The sequence below is a fragment of the Amia ocellicauda genome, chromosome 11 (genome assembly GCF_036373705.1).
Source record: "Amia ocellicauda isolate fAmiCal2 chromosome 11, fAmiCal2.hap1, whole genome shotgun sequence".
NCBI lineage: Eukaryota > Metazoa > Chordata > Actinopteri > Amiiformes > Amiidae > Amia > Amia ocellicauda.
The window spans coordinates 32,393,882-32,408,665 of NC_089860.1; positions in this window are offsets into that span (position 1 = coordinate 32,393,882).

The window sequence follows — 14,784 nt, forward strand, 5'->3', positions numbered from 1 at the left end:
CAGTTGTATTAAGCTGACTGTGTAATAAGGCAAGGCTCTGTATGCGTCACAAAGCCAGAAAATAATTTTATTGCACAATGTGTGTTCAGTCTAATAGCAATTTCTCTTTTTATTGAATAATTTAGAAGCCTCTTTTAATGAAAACACTGAAACCAAATTTCCTCTGGGAAGTGCGACTTAATTTTTTATTTCCAGTCAATCGATTTAACTTCCTTTCAAGAATGACCTAAAGGAAAAAGACGCACATTTCAGTCCTTCGATATCGACAGGGCCAAAACAATTTACAGCCGTTTTATTCATGGGCTTTAAAACGGGAATCTGTAGCGGCTTAGAAGAAATCAGTTGTTTGCCTGGCTTCAGAAGCTATATTCAATCAGAGCTGGAAAGGTGGGTGAGACAAAGACGATGTGATGTCATGATGGAAGTGACTTTTCACCTCTTGGGAAGCTGAAGCATGAGGTGTGTCTTCTTTTAGTCCAAGTTCCCCATAGACTGCTTTATAATAGAACAGAGTGGAGATCAGGCAAAGTGTTCACAACAGGTTAAGAGAGAGGGAATGAGAGACCACGGGACGTTCTGACCATTAAGTGCTCCTCAGTCTTTGGAAGCTCAGCTCGTCTGGTTTATAAGGCATGGGATTTAGGACCAGAAAAATCCCCTTTGAAGCCCTGTCTCTCACTAACTGCATGTCCCCGTCCCCAAACCTGCCCAGACTCTGTGCTTCTGATTTCACTGAAAGCTGTTGTTGACCCTCATCAGCATAAGTTATTTCGGAGAACAGACATCGCTATTTGCTTTTAGCGCTGCGTGGTTTTAGAGGCGGTATTCAATTTTTTGGGCCCAAGAGGACCTTCTCTGTCTCCATCGTGGAGCTACTGCCCAAATCCACCCTCGGCCCCCTGAGAGGCGACACTGAAGCATATTCTGGTGTCAAAGGTCACCAACCCCCCCCCCCCCACCACCACCACACGCAAGATAGAGAGTGCTGTCAATAAGGGTGTCACGCAGAGAAGAGCGGAGAACAAAGGAGCTGGCGGAGAAGAAGGCAGGGCTCACTTCTAGATTAGTGAAATTGGTGCTATTCACTGCACATCAGCTGCAAAAATACCACGGAGAAAAAAGATGTAATCTCGGTCCATTTCGGTTTCTTTACTGATCATATCTGAGCATATATTAGGAGACATTTTAAAAGCTAAATTACTATCATTTGTTTGATGTTCGTCCTTTGTATGTTTAGAAAATAACTGAAAGCAGGAGGAAACCCTAATACCAGTACCAATTCAGAGTCTTCTGCTTTGTTTTAGCAATTCCATCTAGTTGTGTTTAGATGCATTCTTCCATGTTTTGTCTTCTGGAGGGATGGCTGATGTGTGTGTGTGTGTGTGTGTGTGTGTGAGTGTGTACATCTCACGGCCCTGCAGGAAAGCTAGAGATTTTGCACGAGCGTTTACTTTCTGCTAGTAGTGACGGAGTGGAGAAAACACTCTAAGAATGCATCTTCCAACCCTACTCTGTCACTGAGCAGGATATAGCTCAAGTATATCTGAAGAACCGACCCAAAGGAGAGCCCATATCTAACTGGATCGGCACTCACTTTCCTGGCCCTTCTGGGTGGGCTCAGTCCGATCTTGGACAGTGTTTGCATCAGCTCTGGAAATGATCTTGGGTGGCTTTTGAACCTGGTGTGTGAAGTGTTTCAGGGTCCCGGACGCAGGGCAGGAGATGTACTCCTCACACAGACTGGAAGCTCGATTATATCTGATGTGAATATGAAAGTGATGCAATGGTTTTGTCCTTCCCAGGGTGATGCAGTTGTTCGGTCCTGCCGTGCCACAGCGCTGCACACTGTGCTGAAGCCAAGCGGGGATCTTTTGTGCCTGTCAGACTGCATCGCTGTCCAGCTTCCCTCTGTATTTCTTTCTTTGTTTGGCATCTTTTCTTTTTCTGCAATGTTTTGATGACTCTCATCTGTGCAAAGACCTCGAATAAGTCAGAACTGCGATCCCAACCCAGGCTTCCAGCCCTCGCCTGTGAAATACTTGTATCCAGAGAGCGACGGTACAGTGTATCTTCAGTCAGGTGCACTGCAATGACCCTGACGTTCAGGCTTGTGAAAGGGTGCTCAAGGAGGAAGAATTATACAAGTCAAAATGGATGGTTCCCACGTCCGATAGCACTCTCTACGAGCATGATCATGCATTTGTTGTGTCTTGTGTATTTGAAAGAATGATCATAAGTATTTCATTCATTGTAGGGTTTGTGTGAAAGGGGAAGAAGAAGAAGAGAAATCAGATCAAAAGTAAAGAACACTCACAACGATATTGGGGTTTTGGAATTTTATTCAACACAGACACAAATTATGACACAGCATCCACAGTGTTACAGAACAGCAACCCAGCAGCTAAATCTGCTATTCCTTTCATCGGGAGATTGATTTTATTGCTGCGTATTCAGAGCTACCTGTTCCAATTGCATTTCGTCAGCGCAATACAGTCTTGAACTGGACCTGCCACACATCAACATCTGCACCATGTTGGATATCCCTGTGTGTCTTTCAAACACAGCAAACACAGAAATGTGAACACAATTATGTGGCTCTGTCTATCTGTGCATTTAATTATCCACTAATATTAATAATTAATGGCCATTTTAAATGTATTTATTCTCTTTTAAATGTATTATTTGCAGTCTTGTTACTCATCTTAAAAATGATATCTGCTTCAGTCGAGTTATTTTTCATTTGCTGTGGCACAACGAAATGATCTGATGATTCTATGTATTCTATGTTTATTCCCCCTAACAGAATTAATACAAGTTCTTATTTTTCAGTTTACCTATTTTAAATACATACAAACCTAACGAAATGAATTATTGTTTTTTGTGATTACTCCTTCAAACAGGCGTCTTTTGGTCTTCGAAATATCAACTTGCTTGAGAGAGTTTAACTTATATATATATATTAGTGTATATAATGTAACGATTGGTTTTTCCCAGGTCTGCTACTATATATATATATATATATATATATATATATATACTCGTATATAAACAATTGCAGCGGAACAGCTGTCTGGTAACCTCTAACATCCAGTTTCTCATTTTCAATCCGATGTGCACATAATCAGTCAAATTGCACGCTTATTATTCTATGGATTTATATGGATATGTTCACACCCCTAATTATCATAAATGCATCCATCTTCTCCTTCCATTAGTTACGCTTGGGAAAGCCTCAGCCGACCCCCATTTACATTAGGAATTAGAGTGAGTTTTCCCCCCTTTTTTGAAAAATTAAAACAAATTAAATCTAATGATGATTAAATATATGAGGGCAAGTGTTGCAGAACATGTCGTTTTCAAATATTTAGAAACTATATGTGGTAGAAATAGACATCGAGACACTATATATATAATTTGTTTGCAGAAAAACATAATATTAAGTACAGGATATCCCTTCATATGTGCAAATAGTAATTTGCTTTATAACGATAAAGGTAGCTGGTTAGCACCTGTTTCTTTAATATATTGTGGTAAAAACAAACAAAAAAAGTTAATTTAATCACTTTTAATTTGATTTTTCTTTATTAGAAACGGAAAAGCCTGACTTTGTCAGAAGGGTATGTTAATTGAAGGTATCTTAATTGATCTAAGCCATTATTTCTGGTATAAAACAGGCTTTTCACAAAGCGGCGGCTGAAAAAGCACATTGTTAAATGTATTTATTGTAAAACAGAATGTAGTTTAAATACATTATGTAGACGCAGTTACATGGGATAATAAACGTCAATGCGCTTTTATTTGCCCGTCCATTTTTATACTAATAAACTCGTGTATGTATTTTTCATTCCATTTTTTATTATCATTATTTCCCCACATTTTCACAGCTTCTGTAGCCTAACAATGGGCTCCTTTCAAAGTGTGTGTGTTGAAATTAGTGTCGATGTTGGGACAGTTACATATGGTAACATTTAGGATGTGGTTTAAATAAATTAAAACCTAATCTAATTCACTAGATGGTGAACCAAAAAACTACAATACGACATTAAAAGTTAAAAAAAACATGAAATAAGTCACCGCTAAAGGCTGGGAGACGCAAAATCTGCGTCATTTCCTTCGGCAGCGAAAGTGCGAGAACAGCGTGCGAGTGAGCAGAGAGCCGACACGGGCAATATAATACAATACAATACAATACAATACAATACTATAATATAATACTATAATATAATAATACTACAGAAGAGAGTGCGGGCTCACTGAAGTGACAAACACAGGCCAGGCCCGGGCGGTTTCCCAGCTTCACTTGGATGTGCTTATGTAACAGTTAATGTAATGGTTGTGTCGTGTTTCGATACATTTGTATATATAATGTAGCATTGCGAAGCCAGCAGCAGCGCATGCGCTAACATTTAGTTGTTGTATATTTTAAAAATTATTGTTGTTATTGTTCTAGCCTGTTAAAAAATCATAAATCGGGGCTCAGCTCAGGTCCTGTCTGGTCGGGATGCTACTCCCGGGAAACACCAGGAAAGCGGAGAAGTGTTTGTGGATGTTTGTGACGGAGTGTGAGTGTCTTCTGTGCCGGGAAGCAGCGCTGGACTGCGGCCTGCGGCGGCGGCCAGGTCAGTCATAATACCGCTTATCGCATGCTTTCGTCAAGGACATGTGAGATGTATATCTTGTATATCTGTATAATGCATATATACATGCACAACTGCATCCCGGTTGCGGACTGCATGAGAGGCCAGTGCAATCACTTCAAACACAGAGCCCCTCCTCGGGATATCTGTCACCGCTGAGTGGACAGATTGTGCCTGTGATTTATTTCCCCCCTCATGCAATTATTCTTTTCTCATTATAATCGGTCAACCGCTCGTCACTATGAGGGTCGCAGCAGCCCCCCCTCTTCTCAGACAGCAAATGGTTAATGCGGGAATGACCCCTGACCCCGCACGTGCCTGCGCCCCGCACCGCACGCGCCGCTCGCCGGGGTGAATCTCGAGGCTGTCATGCCCGGGGGGTCTGCGCGCATGCGCACATTGATCCAGCCATCTCTCCTGTCTGCTCATGTGTGCGATCAGACCCCGCGTCTCCTGAAAGGGATAGAATCGACAGATCTGGACACGAAATGCGCTAATATTTCATTTCTAGATTTATGTTTTCAATTATAATTATAATTGTTATTATTAATAAAATATGAGGTCATTTACTAGTGCCTGTGCAACCCACGGGTTTTATTGCATGCCTAGGCCCCGCTGTTATTTTATTCTACCCGTCCCCAGTACTTGTTACCTTGCAGACGTTTAGTGAGAGTATCTCTTATTTGTTGCAATTGTTCCCTATATTGTGGTTGATATGATGATAAAAAATAAATGCACCGATCCTAAATAATACGTGTGTTTGTAAATGATGGCGGAGAGCAATGCGAAATGCGCGGACTGACGGGATGGACAGTATGCGCTGCAATGTTTCCAATATGTAGGTCAAACTGAAAGCGCATCGCAGCCTCTGGGACTCTTCAATCTGAGGTGCATGCTGTAATGCAGAACTGTTACTTTGTGTTGAAATAGCTAATTATGTATTTGTGTGCGTTTAAAAACGGTTATGACACGTTTGCTTCTAATAGGTTACCCTTTTCTATGTGCTATTTTCCGCTGTTTTGCTTGGCCTCCGACTTCAGCCTTTGACCCCCGTAACGCAGACGGCTCTAACACAGCAGTCAGTTCAAATCCGCCACGAACAGCCTCTCAGGCGCATACTAGCGCATTTAACACACTCCCGCAGCAGCACCTGCACTCTCCAACATTTTGGGTACAGAACTGAGAGATGTGCAGTTGCATTGCCACATTATATAATTTGTCTGCTTGGCAATGACTCAATAGTGAAATAGTGCAGATGTTTTTTTCCCTCCCTTTCCAGAATGCATCATGTAAAAGTGAAGACTTTACACGTTCAAATGTCGAAGCCTTAAATGAACTTCACCCTCCCCCCCCCCCCCCAAAAAAAAAAAATGGCCAAGGTGGTCTGTCAAAATATTTACCAATCCCCCTGATTTACGGGATACCACTTTCCCTTCATTACAACGATCAGAGTATCCGAGCATCTGCCAGATTAATAGGAAGAGGAGAAAAAGAGCAATCCATTAACGGAGCACCCCCTTGTCTCCCTTCCCCTCAAAAGCACTAGACTGCTGTTTTTTATTTAATCATATACATTTATATTATACCAGCAGGTTCTGTGAAGGGAACATTAGTATGCAGCTGGTATATGCACTGCCTGACACTCAAAGCAGATTGGAGTTTGCAGTAAGCATCTAAGCATCATTAGAATTGTCCTCAACAGAAAGAACAACCTGTTCTTGCTTTTTAAATCAATATCCATGTATAAATATACATGTGTGTAGGTCGCACCTTCGCTCTATGGACCAGGGTTAGTTTGCAGACTTATTCCATTTTCTTTTCCTGTTTACCTTCAACGCCTTTAGTCTTGCAGGTAAGCGGTGCTGATGGTTTCTCTCTTGGCATTCACCGCGTGCCTTAATTGTATAAAATTAAATCAAGGTCCACTGTGAACACAAAGAGCTCAAACCCAAGTTAAATATCCCTTTCGGTTTGACCTATTAAGCGCATGCATATCTATGTACTTGTCTAGGTCTCTGCCGTCTGTGTGAGCATCCATATAGATCAATCCATATTCATTCCTCAGACGGAGGCGTGTACCCGTCGCTGTGCCCTAATGCTGACACACATCCAACCTCATATATTCATTACACATATTGATCTTCTAATACATGCAGTTCTTTGTATGAAAACACTCTCACTAACACAGACAAATACAGAACTGTGTGTGTGTGTGTGTGTGTGTGTGTGCGCGCGCCAATGGTTTGCCTACACGGATTGCGTGCTAAAAACGACACCACAAAATGCGTCCAATACAATTGCAATCATAGCAGAAAACAGGAATGTGAGTCTCTGGATTTTGATATGTTGCCGCAGAATAAAAACCAAGGTACATTTTTCAGCACACCCACACACAGCTACTTCAGAAATAAATGGCAGACGGATAGATGTCATTTATCTAGGAACATTGCAGGATACAGTTGCAGATACACAAACAGACACAGAAAGAGAGAGAGAGAGAGAGAGAGAGAGCGAGAGAGAGAGCGATAGAGATATTATATACCTTTGTTGTATGACAATTAGAGTAGCAGAGGTACCTGGTTGCTATTTCATTCTTGCAGATCTTCTTGCTTGTAGCAAAACAAAGGAGGATGATATGATCAGTATTTACAGCATCAATACAGTTAACTAATATTATTAATAATCATAATATAATTATTAAACCCTTTGAAATGTATTGCACATTGCAAGCCAGTCCTGTTTAGATGTTTGTAAGCATATGCCCTAGAACTAATGTTGCTCTTTAGTAGTCAGGCTCTGCTCTGTCTCTCTCTCTCTCTCTCTCACACACACACACACACACTCTCTCTCTCTCCTTCTCCCTCCCTCCCTCTGCCTGTGCCGTATTCCTGCACAAGCCTGTACGTAGCTTTAAAACGATGCAAAGGAGAAAAAAAAACCACCATGAGATAGCTAGGCTCCAGGGTCCAAAGTAGGATATATGCTCCATCTGGTGTGAGAGAATCTGTAAAAACAAAATAAAATCACAAAAGACCGATAAATTAAAGATTTACCTTCATATGCTTATATCTAGAACTGTTGATACATACACACATATACATTGTATCTACAGCAAGAGAACCTGACACATTACATCGCCAACACCTCAGTGATTAGAAGAGAAAATTCTGAAAAAGAATGTTGAGGGAAAAATTCAAGAAAAATCCTTTCTCTCTCTCTTCCTTTTTTTATAGCCAAGCAAACGGCGGCAGATCCTTCCGTCCCAGTCGTGAAACGCTTGACCATCGCTGCAGGTCCGCGGAAGCCGACCCAGGTCTGGTGTCACAGATAGGTTCCTTTGCGGTAAAAACAGGGGTGCGCTGCAAAGCGGGGGGGGGGGTGGTGGGGGTGAGGGTAGGGTGGGGGTTGCGGTAGAGGAGGGGAAGCGATGGAAGTAGTTTTCTGTGGGGGGTGGGGGGGTGACAGGTGTGGGGGGGTGGGGGGGATTTGTTGAGGAAAAAATAGTAAAATTCCATCTTCCATCACCCCACACACACACACACACACACACACACCCACCCACCCTGTCCCGTCCCACCCCACGCCGTGCCACCCCCCGGTCACCCTGTTCCCGAAAAATTCCATTTATGTAAGTGGGTCAGCGTAGGGAAAGCGCAGAAAAAGAAAAATCGTAAAAGAAAAAAAACGCCGAAATATTGGTCCGATAAGGAAGATGGGAGTTGGCGCAGTTGTGCTGACTGGATAGCACGCTTGCACGGAGAGACACTGTGCAAGGAAGTGCATTGTGCTTCAATTTATGCTCTCTGGATGAAACCACCCCCCATCACACACACACTCACACACACACACAAGCACACCCTCCTGCTCTCCCACCCCCATCCTGTCCGCTCTCCCTAGCCCAGCTGATCCAGGCGGGGTGGATTAATGAGGGAGCCCCAGCTGCCAGGGATTATGCAGGCAGAGGGGACAGTGGGACCAGGAGGACAGACCACCGGCCGACATAAAGACTGCAATCACAGACTGATAACAGGGAAAGGAGCAAAGCAGGCTTAATGGTATAGACGCACGTACGGAGAGACCTTCAAATTGGGGACTGACCCCCTGCCCCTGAAGTGCTCCATCACAAAATAATGATATGATACCAAAAAAAAAGCCATCCGACAGCGCCGTGCATTTAGAGCGGAGTGCGTCGTGGGTCGGCGTTCTTCCATCTTTACATATTTATCCCCTGTCCTTTATTTAAAAAAATAATAATAACACAGCGAAGCCGGTCTCGATAAGCTGCCGGAACCAACGTTTATTTATTTACTGGGGAAGATGTAACACGCAAAGCAGGTCCTAATCTCAACTCCTCTGTCTTGTGGTGAAAACATGGAGAGATGCACGGTTTAACACACCACCGTGTCTGCGTCAGCAAACTGACACTTTGTGTGTTTCTGAATCCCATTGTCCAAGAATAGAGATCAAGTCCAGACTGTGAGATACCATGAAAGGCTTGGGAAGAGCTTCCTAGGGTCTAACAAATGTAACGTACAGGTCTCATTTCTAAATAGGAATGCATATAGTGCATTTTTATAATATTAGATACTGACATGGAAATTTTGCATGGTAGACCGCATTTATTTATTTATTTTGCTATATACCGAAGGACTCAAAGAAGCAACACTATACATTTCTGGTGTTGATTAATACAAACACAGATACATATTTACATACATAAAATGAATGTTCCTGTATATGTGTATTTTATTTTGTGTAAGTCAATAAGAATGTGTATTTTTAACTCAGCCCTATTTTAAAATGATACAATAACAATACAATTCCTCAATGGGGAAATGAAGAAAGATCAGCCATATCATCCTGTACTAAAAATCAAACTATAAAAGCTTATTCATCGGGCCCTCATTGAGAAGGAAGGTTTGTCTCAGAATTAATAGTTTGGTGTGCCATTTAGTGATTTGTATGCATTTAGTGATTTTACTTTCACAATACAGGAAAATAAGCAAATATTTGTACAATTAAGAAATAATTACAAATAGGTGGGATATTTTATTAGATCATATTTTTTAATGGGCTGTAAATAAGTAAACCTAGAAATAATCTGTGCAATATCACAAATAATATAAATATAAAATTGCCTATGAATGACTAATAAATATGATTTAGATTCAGATTGTAGGAAAGGTATGCATTCTGATTTTTTTTCTCTTGAAAATGTGTCTGTACAACTGTCAGGTTGAAAACTGACGACGAAAAAACAGGGTTGACTCTGCAGCAGGGCGGGATTGTGTTATTAATTCATTAGATAAAGACAGGATTAAAAAAATAAAGTCTTGTGAGATTTAGAAGGGTTCTGACAGATAGGAAGTCAGGCTTTTTTATTCCATACTGTCCTGTAGGGTTACAGAATAGCTGTGTGATGAAAAGGATGTCAAATGTGCTGAGCGTATTACATGCACCTCCGTGGCTGTATGTCGGCATATAGACCAGTGTGTGTCTCTTAATGCTAGGACAGTATTTTCTGTGCCATGGTTCAATGTGTTCTTTATCTTCTGATGGAGGGCGCTTGTTTGAACGCGAACATGGTCGGTGTGTGTTGTGTTAGCAGGGCTCTGATGCTTGCCTCGTCCTGGCGTGCTTTTATCCCACACCTTAGTTCTGTTCTCATTCTGCGTTTACACTATCAAGTGGCACCTGAATTAATTTAATTTATAATAAGTAATTGTATGTTTTTGTTTCTTCATTGATGTGTCATTAATTTAGTATACTGTTGAAGTTGTTAGTGTATTTGTGTTTGTGCACGTGAGCTTTCCTGCTTGTGTCAATTCCTACGAGTTTTCAGTCTCCCATCATGAATGTCTTTATTCCAATTTCTTAAGGGTGGGGTGTGTGAATTTCCTATAATTTATGTACTACCGTTCTTGTGTGTTTTTAATCATCTCTTGCAGGAGACTCCTCTTTTTTATTTGTTTTTATTTGTTAGATTTCAATTTTTACATTATTCACTAGGACTTTGTCTGAAATGAATTGATGTTTAATTTAAACAGTATTAAATATTAAAAGATTTAAATAAGCTGCGCCCGTGCTTTGAAGAGGTAGGATTCGACAAAATGTACATGTCCTGAAAATGGTCTGCATTCGGTGAAGCACATTGTTAACGTGTGTTATGGAAATCAGTATGTATTTATACAGATATGTGTTCATGTTGCAGATTTCCCCAAATAGCTTGTTTAGCAGATCACATTTAAGTTTTTCAAGCTTTAGAAAAAAATAAGCATGCAACTGAATTTTAAATAAAATCATTCATATTAAAATACCATGCAAGGGCTTTTTCCCCCAGCAAAAGAGCTTTTGGAAGGTTTGATAAAGAGATGTCTTATCAAATAATATTAAGGAAGGGATCTACATAAACTGCATAGAAAGATAGTAACCAGTGAATGTGTAGAAAGTGCATTTGCCCATGTTAAAGGACAGATTTTTAGTTTTTAATTGACATGTCTTTGTTTTGCATTTTGAGGCACCTGGCTTGCTTGTCTTTTTACATCAGGCGGGTAAATAAAACTGCTGCATATAAACTCCTGTTTCTTTTGTGGAGGGATCTGTGCACCTTCAATAAGATCCATAGGCTAGTGTTCTTCCCTTCTTGTGTTTTGACCCGAAATGTATTATCCGAATTTAACAGAAGAACAATATTATTAAAAATGATTTTACAAGAAGAATTAGTAAAAATATTTGATAATTTGTGACATCTTAGCATTGCAGGATACTGTAGCCATCTCCCAAAGGTTGTGCATATGAGGCATGACATGTCTGTTCGCACACACACCCACACACACACACACACACACTGAAAGAATACATTTTGAGGCATGTAGTGAGACACAGGCAGACAGTCACATCAGACACAGATTTACATACTCAGACATCTTTAAACATACTGTATGATCATATGAATGCATGAATTAATCTCCTACAGGGAACAAAAAATCCATTTACATGGATTTCTGTATATCTCATTTGGTCATTAAGTATCTCACATAAGCATGTATTACTGCCAATAAAATTTAAATTGAGCATTTCAGAGTTAAATTGTATAAATGTATCCTTATTTTATATTTTTTATAAACATTGTCTATTTCTTATTTATTCTGGTTTTCCAAAAGATAGAATAAAAATATAATATTTACATCCGTAATCTTGGCTATATTTTGAGCGTTATCATTGTCTCTTTCAGTGCCTTGCCACAGTGACATTTGACTTATTTAAATGCACCCCAAGCGGGTCAGTACTGGGCTTGCACAGGTTAGCTGCCGATGTCAAATTGAATTAAATGGACAACCAAATTCCGAGGCATTTAAAAGTATTCAGATTTATGTTTCTATCCATTAGATGCTTAAGGCTTATGTGTTTTGTATTGTAAAGGCAAGTAGTGCAGATTATATTATTATTAATTGTTTTAGCATTTCAGCACTTCATGCTGGGCTGAAAACGAAAGATCACAGACCTGTTTCATAAGCATGTTTGTAAATTGTATGTGTTTATAATTAAAAAAAGTAATTATGGACACTATTCTGAGCTACAGCTTAAATAGACCAGTAAAACGCAGAATGAATTTTGGGGCAACAGGATTAAAAATCAGCACCGTATTAAGAGATGAGTTCCTCCAATCCACAATAAAGTGAGCTTCCTCTGTATCTACTAACCGTTCTGTGGATTCTGTCATTTGTGTTCACTTTTTTACACAGACGTGGGGATTTTTTAAATAAAAGAAAGCTCATACATTAAAAAAAAAATTAGGTAGTATTTATAATGATTTTTAGTAATAGTATAAGGTTGTATTTTGAATTTCTAAAATTAAAAAAACAACAAGACCTTTTTAAAAATGGCTGCAGTGGGGATTTGAGGCTTTGCTTTATATGACCACGTCATTTAACTCCACTCTCCGGTGGTAAATAACAGGAATCAGTTATATCCTTGGGCCTGAATACCCTACAGTTACGACACGGCCACACGTAGATCATTTGAGCAACTCGACTTCTTTACAGCGCAGGCAGAGTCTTTCTGCGCCATTTCATTCACGGCTAATAACAAATAATCGGCCTCAATGAAGATCAGTGGCACTTATTGGAGGGGATTAACAAACACACTCTTTGAAAGATAAGTCATTCCTGATTATGAAGCAAATTTAATGACAGCGCTTTCTAACCCTGTTTGACTTGATCTCCGGTTTACAAAACGGTTCCTCACCTTCACTATACCTGCCAAGAAAAGAGTATTTAAAATCTCACAGAGAGACAGCCCAATAAAACTACAAAACCAGAAAGCTAGGAGAAGACATTAGAATTACAAGTGTGCATTGGCACCATCATAATGCTGGATAACAACATTGCTAGTAATTACATTTTCTGCATCAGAAGCAGGTGTAACATTCTTCAACCTATTTAGGACAAAATTGAGTTAATTTTCCATCTGAATCAAGAACCAGCTGAAACATTGCCATCCAGGTTAATTCTGAATCTTATTTTGACATGACTACCTCATGCAGTCAGTCATTTTGGACTATCTTTGTTTGCTGAATGAAATGCAGTTGTAGAGAAAACTGGATTCTTGTGTTTGACTTGCATTTGCATGAAAAGTGAGCAGAAGCACATTTATCTACTCAGTTGAATGCATGCTTTTTATAATGTCATTTAAATTTCTAACACTGGGTGTACAAAGCAGGACAATTTAACAAAAATATTGTAGTCTATTTCAGATTACTGAACGAGGCATTGTGCGGTAGGCAGTAGATGTGGAGAATGAGTGGTCAATAGCAGTATAATGGATTTAACTTCTATGCTACGCGCACGAAATATACCAAGTGTACAGTGTGAGGTGTGGAGACATAAACCGCATGATTTTCTGTCGGGCAAAAAACACAAACTAGGTCGCAAGGTGTTTTTCAAAGCCTGACTCTTGCAAATAAATCACTTATTTTATAAAATGTTCAACAACTGGATGCACAACATACTTAATTTCAAACCTTTGAAAGGCATGCATGCAGTGACCCAAATCCACAAATCTAACCTTTTTTGTTTGCGCCACACTCGAATCCTCTGCTATATATGAATACTAGACCTGGTTCCAAGACAGGGTTGGCCAGACCTATGCAATCATACCAAAAAGACAAGCTGCTGATTCCTTTGTTATAACACATTTCTTAGTTTTGAGTGATTGAAGGGAGAGGTGTTCTCAGGGCTTGCCAAGTGTAGCTCGGAGTAAACTATGTTTTAAATTGACCTGACGATACTGTGGTCTTTCCTGTGTGAAGCCAGAGCTGCACTTAATGGTGGCTTGTATTTTTTGCTCCATTTTATTTGAAAAGAAAGTATTCCTTCGCCGGAACAGTGAAGCGCATCTGACTTAATTACCCCAGTTAAATCAAAATATCGCCTTCAGGAAAATTCCCTGCTTTTTTGACTTGACGTGCATTTCCCCGAACAAAACGGAATCTGATTTTTATTTTCTGTGTGTTGCCAATACATAAAACGGAAAACAATATAGGTTTCACTGAAATAATGTATTTTATTATGATTAAAATAATATACTGGAATTTTGATCATTTTATGCTGTAAGGATTAGGTAAAGAAATTATTGCAGCCCGGTTAAGCAGAAATGTACAGTGCGAATTCATTGGGCCAGGTTTGCATCAGCTGTATCCAGAAATGGGAAGATTGTTGCTACTGAATTCAAGCCAGAGGTTATGTATCAACACAAAATGCACATTTTCTTTTTAAAAGGAATAATGCATTGTTTGTCACTTTACACCACTACTATGGCAAGTAATTGCTAAATACTTATTGTGAACGAAACTCGAACGAGAGTTCAACCCCTGTATTTTAGTGCTAAATAGAATTGTCTTATTGTCAGTAAATTCAGCTAAAGCTTAATTGAGACAAGAATGTTTTCAGATGTGTTGGACACATCCAGAGCTTCTTATTGATCAAACATAGGAAATGTACTCTTTAAATACATTTGTGGTTATGAATTTGTGTGTTTGCTAGACATGTAGCCTCACTTAGTTTTTTTTATTTTAATGTATCAGAATGTATTCCTTCCTTCCTGAATAGACTATATATAAATGTGTCAATGCATTATCGTACAGTTC